A 6,790-nucleotide genomic window follows, 5' to 3' on the forward strand; every position below is an offset into this window, starting at 1 on the left:
ATCATCATGCCTTATGCATCATGCAAGTTATGTACCTGCATAACTAGTTATGCACATAGTTGTTTTTACTGCATAACCAGTTATGCATACTAAGCTACGCAGTTCAGCATGTTTGCTTTTACTGCATAACTTGTTATGCAGTTCAGCATAGTTGTTTTTACTGCAGAACAAGTTATGCAGTTCAACATAGTTTTTTTTACTGCATAACAAGTTATGCATAATAAGTTACGCAGTTATGCATAGTTTCTTTTACATAGTTGATTTTACTGCATAACATGTTGTGCATAATAAGCTACGCAGTTCAGCATGTTTGATTTTACTGCATAACAAGTTATGCATAATAAGCTACGCAGTTCATCATGTTTGATTTTACTGCATAACAGGTTATGCATAATAAGCTACGCAGTTATGCATAGTTGCTTTTACTGCATAACAAGTTATGCATAATAAGCTACGCAGTTATGCATAGTACTGCATAACAGGTTATGCATAATAAGCTACGCAGTTATGCATAGTTATTTTTACTGCATAACAAGTTATGCACATTATGTTTCCTGCGTAACATATGTTATTTAAAAGTAAAACAAATGACTTATTATAGATGCATACCAGACAATTCCTTTTTCTCTTTCACAGAATCTTCCTTTGCCTTCATTGTAAACTCAATCAGTGGTCTTTCACTATCTGTTTCTCCATTTTCAAATTCAACATCAACAAGTAAAAATGATGTTAAAATCAAAGAAAAAGAAAGTCATAAATGGAGAAGAAATTAAAATAAAATGATGTTGTTAACCTGATTGTGCTTCTGTTTCGTTCATTTTTGTCGAAATGTTCTTTCTAGGGTTTGTAATTTCAACTCAACTAGTTTCTAGGTTGGTTTTATAGAGTATGAAATTGATTTTTTAGGGTTTAAATGGAGAAAAAATTAACTCCTCAAATCAGTTACAGAGTTTTTGGTGGAGGAGAAAAGAAACTGCTGAACAGGAAAGATTTTAAACCGCTTAGGGTAATAACTGCTCAGGAGAAAAGAAAAACCGCTTTAGTTCGAAATTGCCGAGGGTAATAGAGTAAAAACATATTTCTAAAAAACTTTGGGTGCGAGCGTATCCAAAGTTAATTATGGGCCTGACGGTAAGAAAAAAAAAAATTTGGGCCTGCGCCTAAAATTCTGTTTCCATTAGCATATGAAGGCCCACCATGGCCGGGGAGGGGTTTCTCTTAGCTTAACCACACGGTATATGTAGTGTAAAAAAGATACCGAGTATCCTTGAATGAAAAAAGAACTAAAGCTTTAGTAAATAAAAAAGGTGAAAGAGAGAGCTATTAGTGTAAAAAAAGTGAAAATCAGAAATAATGTACGGAAATTGAGTATCCGTAAAATAGTTTTTTCAACGAAAATTAAGTTTTTGTATGACTTCGATAAACTAAAAGGTGAATTAGATCTTATCAACTTTAAAGTGTTGTTAAGGTATTTCACCATATTTGAGCAAAAGGGAAGATCGTAGTAGTTGAATTTCGTTACAATTATGCTATAACGAAGCGAAATCGCATACCATTGTGCCTTGCCTTAGTGTATATTGAATAATAATCAAGTGCAATATTCATGGTGGACATTGAATAATAAGTAAATGGAGTACTCAAATCCTAATATTAATCATATAAAACAAAATACTCTATATAATTGTTGAAGGCGGGTACCATTACTAACAGGGGGGTGTCGATCAATAAATAAAAAATAATCTTGGATGTTCGACTCGGCGTTAAACAATCATGGTACCGGATATGCATAAAGAGCAAATCATGAATTCGCAATAAACTCCTTATCGGGGGCATTTATGTTAATTTTTAGTTCATTAAAATCCTAGTTGGACCGAAGTAGAATCTTTGTGAAAATACCGAGGTCTAACAACCACACTCAGCAATTCGTTTGGAAATCCGAGAGGACTTATTCCAATATACTTTCTAGATAATCAACTAGACAGTTAAACTCAATCTAGATAAAAGTATATCAAGGAGTTTAATATCTTTGTTTCACAATGTAATCCGCAAATCAAATAGATATAAATTCGCGAGCCTAATTATTATGTGAAACAACTTGAATGGTACCAAAGACCAATGTTCAAGTGTCAATTAATTTATATCAACAACCAAAGTTTGGACTATCTAATTGATTGATCTTAACACACAATCTGTGATATCTCAATTGTATAACGAAATATAATGTGGAAAAGAAATAACACAGACACCATGATTTTGTTAACGAGGAAAACCGTAAATGCATAAAAACCACGGGACCTAGTCCAGAATAAACACACACTGATTATAAGCTGTTGCACCAATTTCCTACTACATATTCGGACTAGATGTAATACCTGATTCAGCGCTTATAGAACTCCTAGCAGAACACCGATTCTCTTTAGGAATTCTTCTCATATAACTTCTAGCAAAACACAATTTCTGTTTAGAAGTTATTCCCAAAAAATTTATGGCATAACAAAGTTCTCTTCAAAAGATACAACAACACGTTGATACTTTTCGATCTTTTGTTTTCACAAAATACCGAATCGATTTCCCTTTAGATGTAGATCAAGGTTTGGGAAATCTTGTGTTTATTTTGAGAAAAAAAAATTACTAGGTAAAAGTAATATCAAACCAAACTTGTAGATTAAGGATTATTATACTCTTCAATAATGGAAGAGAAACCTAATTATTCTACAACAAGAAAAACTAGAATAAATCTAGATATCTTGTTTAAAACTTCTTAAGGATTTTTACGAGATACCTTAATCGAAGTTTTCTTTCTAGCTTCCGTTTTCGACTAACAAGTGTTGGTATACGATCGGAAACTGAAATCTATCAAAACCTAGGGTTTATGTTCAACAAATCTTGAATGGTATAATATCAGAAGAGAAAACCTTAGAATATACAAGAGGTGAAAAACCTAGGTTACAAGTTGTATAATCAATCACGAAGATTAAACCCAACTTGGCTTTGTGATCCCCAATACAAAGACTTTTATCTCACTCTTTTTGACGAAGAACAAAAGATATGGAAAACAACCTTATGAGCTTACACCAATTTTCCAAAAGGGATGAAAAACGTGTACCGCTCACGAACCCTTTATTTATAGTGAAAGGTAACTTGAAAGCTACGCAAAGCTATTTTCCTTTTTCAAGACTATCCTAATTTTTGGAGTCTTTCCTAAGTTACAACTTTTGCGAAAATAATTAATTAGGAAATATTGTATTTATGTGAATAAATCACATTTTAATTTAGGAAGAAATCACAAAAACTTTAATATGGTAATCAAATATGTTTTGAGTAATAGCTATCTTGCCTAGATAAGGAAACATCAAAAACATGAACAAAAATGGCTTCTAGTCACATAATTGGGCTCAAGACCGTGAACTGTTACAAACAGTTCGTGGATTGTTTCCTACTAACAAACTGTAAGAATTACAACAACACTTATAATTGTTACTTTAATAAATCACTCATAACTTCATCGTTATAACCCGGAATTGAGTGATTCTTGGCTCGTTGGATTTGTAAGATCATTCACTATAACATGAGAACCTTTCCAAGGATAAAGGTTATTGTCACTAAAGTCTTGTTTCAAATAACCTCGAGTATATATACATAAATGTACATTTACCGTCATAGGAATTGTTCCATAGAGTGAGCATTTGTTTGGATAGATTAGAAAGGTATATTGAACAAGAATACAAATGAAATCAACTCATACCTTTGTTGATAAAGTCCTTGTCGATGTCTTCTTGTAGTCTTCAAACTTCATCCTTCAAGGATAACTTCGATTCTACTTCTTAGACTTAATCTAGTCTGAAACTATTTATAGTATACTGAATCAAGAATGCATTTTGGAAACTAAAAAATTGACAAATAACTTGTCAGTTCAAGATCATAGACAAATTTCAACTCTCACGGGAGAGATTAAATCCCTTGGCCCTCAAGGCATCCTTAGCCATGATTTCTAGTATACGTCCTGTGAAACACTGCTGAACCTGATGTCGTGACTCCTAGCGCACATCCTAGAAGAGATATTTCTGGTCACGTAGGTTCTGTAGAGCGTAAAACGTCTCCGGCAGACTTATGAAACATAACAACCACAATTCCTGCATGTCTTTGTGGGACGCATTTGATTGTTATGCCATGATTCCTAGTATACATCCTCGACGAGATAGTGCTGGTTATATAGGATTTATAGTTGCGTAAAGACGCCCCCCCCCCCCCCACCGGACTTATGACCCAGAGCACAGATTTGCATATCTCCAGTAAGAACGACCACCCTATTTGAGATCAAGGACTGATTCCTAGTACATTATGGCGAGATACACTGATCATGTCTGCTCTAGGATCTGAATCGACTAACTGAGGTTTCCGAATAATTCATAGGACTTCCCCACGAGATACGGTGGTTATTCTGCCTCCGGGCTTTTTTGACAGACTCCTAAAACATCCTTTCAGGATACACTGGTCTTGTTGGCCCATCATATGGATACACGGTTGATTCCTAGCATATCTCTGCAAGATACGCTGGTCAAATACAAGTGAGCCAAAGTCTCGCAGATGCATCTATTGGGTGTACAAATCCTTTTATCTCTCTCCAAGACGAGTCCGGCTTACCACAGAGAGATTCAAATCCGTTAAGAAAATTTTCGGAGATATTTTGATCGTCTGCAAAATCTCGGAGAGATTCAAATCTCTCTGCAAAATAAAGAGAAATTTTGATCCGTCTGCAAAATCTCAGAGAGATTCAAATAGATTTTTGTCCGTCCTCAAAATCTCGGAGAGATTCATATATCTCTTCAAAATCTCAAAGAGATTCTCATCTCTCTGTAAAATCTCGGAGAGATTCACATCTCTCCACAAAATCTCTCCACATCTCTCCTCAAAACCTCGGAAAGATTCGAATCTCTCGAAAAGTCATAGACAAGGCTGAATATTCCCCATGCATGATAGACACGAGCCTCATGTAGGAATCGAGTCTCCTTTTCAGACTCTCCACACGAATTCTGTGGCATCTCATGCCTTTTCACGTGACTCATCCTAGTCATTCTTACAGATTGGAGAATACCTCTCTATCTTGGCCAACTAGGATAAAGAGGATATTTCTCTCTCTCAACACATCATCATAAAGGCTGACTCAGCTTCACACAAATGGGGTGATAACAATTAGGGTTTTGGTCTGGCGGTCTACGGCACGTGTGAGAAATACTCGGCTTATTTCTGAGAGTAAAGGCGGTGGAATAATGAGATAAACTCAAACTAGTTTATCTTTATTCCTGAAGAGACGGGAGAATTTCTCCGCACCACACAGAAAGCAATCCTTATCTTCACTGACCTGAGATTAGAGATTTCAGCTATAAATAGGTCATCTATTTCTCCAAGCTACAAGTATTTTTCTCATAACCTCTCAAGTAATTCTTCTTCAAACCCTAGAATTCTATGATCTCTCTCTTCATCTGCTTCCCTCCCTAAGACCATCCCTAAATCTCTTTCATGTGACTGAAAAAACCTATGAACGACCACTATGCGTGGTTTAGGCGAAGATTGTTCATGGTCAACCTCCCGTAACTCACTTTCAGAAACCCTAGAATCCCACTTCTAACCTCACTCAGATTTAGGTAACTACATTTTGAAGACCCCAGTGGGAGTTTGTTCACTCAGTTACAGATCTCAATCATGGTCACTATTAGGAAGGAAACCATTCCATTAATCCAAACATAAAAACATTTCATTGATTCAGTCTCTATAAATCCATTATAGACTTAGTCGAGAGAGTTATCCCTACCAGCACTTTCTCTCTCTTTAGATTTTGACCTTAGTGAATAGGTTACTCTGTCTCAGATCACCTAGATCTCTTCCTGAATAATAAAATTTCCCATTAACCTACTTCCAAAAGAACATATTACCAACCCTAAAAACGTTGTCTAAAGATATGGGAACTACCAAAGACTCAACAAAATCTTGAAAAATCTCTGTTCGGCATACAAACTTATCTAAAAAACGCCTTTAGAGTTACCGGTAGGCATAGATCATACAAATCAGATCGAGTATAAATTTCCTAAAGAAGGAGTACTAAAACTAATGAGAATAACACGGACGGGATCTAGTCTGTTTGCAATCGACCTCACCAGAGAAGATGAACCTCATTATAAACGCGACAGAGTAAAGGAAAAACCATCCGGCTGACCCCATCTCTCTCCAGGACCGATGACGATCTAAACTTGGAGATTCTGACTAATACTTGCTCCAAAATTCGTTTAATTCAAGGGCCCTTAACCTGATCACATGGGACTTGGGAAGTTTACCTTACTTTACTATTTTACTTATGACTCTTTCATTATGTATCCGATTGACCTAGTTTTTTTTCATCGGATTTTCTTTTTCGTTGTCTACAAGATAAACTTAAAGAGATCTTGTAAAGGCTACATAAAAATTCATGACCTAATCAAAACGTTGCAGAGCCGTCTAATTTCATGGACTACCATATTCGACCAAGATACAACTTGTCATTCTTCCTACTTTAGAGGATCATGACCAGAAAGAAACAAAGTATCAAACAATACTATTTTCCAAGATGACGCTCGGTCAAAGCTCATACTTATACAAAGGTTCAAAACCGCTAGTTGATATGCTATCTCAACATTCGTTCTGTCAGAAATATGAGGAACTAGCCCCAGCAATTACAACCAGTTTCAGCGAGACTCTAGCTCAACTGCACCAACGACCATCCAATTTTATTTTACGATGGGATCTTAGTTCACCC

Source organism: Papaver somniferum, chromosome 10 (assembly GCF_003573695.1).
Source record: "Papaver somniferum cultivar HN1 chromosome 10, ASM357369v1, whole genome shotgun sequence".
Taxonomy (NCBI): Eukaryota; Viridiplantae; Streptophyta; class Magnoliopsida; order Ranunculales; family Papaveraceae; genus Papaver; species Papaver somniferum.